The sequence below is a fragment of the Ursus arctos genome, unplaced genomic scaffold, assembly GCF_023065955.2.
Source record: "Ursus arctos isolate Adak ecotype North America unplaced genomic scaffold, UrsArc2.0 scaffold_3, whole genome shotgun sequence".
NCBI lineage: Eukaryota > Metazoa > Chordata > Mammalia > Carnivora > Ursidae > Ursus > Ursus arctos.
Window position 1 is genome coordinate 74,205,332 of NW_026622985.1, and position 1,252 is coordinate 74,206,583.

General features: G+C 49.0%; 1 pseudogene; it reads left to right on the forward strand.

The window, feature by feature from the left end:
- The first annotated feature begins 444 nt into the window (after nucleotides 1–444).
- Nucleotides 445–865, forward strand: LOC113266517 (ATP synthase F(0) complex subunit C2, mitochondrial-like; annotated as a pseudogene).
- Nucleotides 866–1,252: the final 387 nt, after the last annotated feature.

Genomic DNA, 1,252 nt, shown 5'->3' on the forward strand with positions numbered 1-1,252 from the left:
CTGCCTGTTTGAAATTGTGAACAAACTACAAAATTAGGGCCAATCCAGATTTTGTTTGGCCTGAATCTTATACTATACTGGGAGGCCCTCTACAAAGAAATACAGAAATGCAGGGCCACCTGGGTGGCTCAGAAAGTTAGGCAGCTGACTCTTGGTTTCAGCTGGGGTTGTGATCTCAGGGTCACGATCTTGGCATCATGAGATGGAGCCGCACGTTGGGCTCCGTGCTCAGCTTGGGGTCTGCTTGAGATTCTCTCTCCCTCTCCGTTTGCCCCTCCTGCTCCTGCTCTCTCTCTCTCTCTCAAACAAATAAATCAATCTTGGAAAAAAAAAAAAAAAGAAGAAGTACAGAAATGCAAAGACAATATTAGATACAAAAGTGGACATTTAGCTCTGTCTTCTCCACACTGGGAGCAGCTCTCCTGCCATTCCCATCCCCTGAAAATGTCGGCCTGTGCAAAGTTCATCTTCACCCCCTTCTTGGGGAGGAGCAGCTCACTGTCTGCAGGAGAATCGATCACGGTCTGCAGTGGTGCTAAAACCACCGGAGACACTGACAGATCAGAGCCTCAGCAGCTGGCCAGCCCCACACCCCCTGACCTCTCTTATTCCTAGCCACAGCTTCCAAACCAGCACCATTTCAAGAGACATTGACACAGCAGCCAAGTTCACTGGGCCTGGGGCTGTCACAGTAGGGGTGGCTGGCTCTGCGGCTGGAATTGGAACTGTGCCTGGGATCCTCATCATTGCCAGGAACCCCTCTCTGAAATAACAGTTCTCCTACGCCATTCTGGGCTTTGCCCTCCCGAAGGCCATGGGGCTCTTTTGCTTGATGGTGGCCTTTCTCATCCTCTTCGTCATGTGACAGAGCCTCTCCACCTCCCACGGATCTTTCTTCCCTTCTCATCTGCCTTGTATGTTCCTTTCCTATACCTCCCCTGGCAGCCTGGGGGAAGCGGTTGGCTCAGGGTTTGATAGAGGGAAGACAAATAAATATTGCATTAGTAAGAAAAAAAAGTGGACACTTATGTAGAATAAGAAAACAAACCACCAAAAATTAATGCAGATCCAGACCCTTTTCTTTGGAGAACTCTTCGGCCATTTACCAGAGACACCAACAGAGAAATGCTTCTTGTTGGCAACCTGGCTTCTTCCCTCTACCTGAAACTCACAGTAACTCTCAGAAACTCTCAGCACTCAACGGATGAGGCACCTGGAAGCTGCACGGTGAATTTACTTCTGTGTAGTTGAA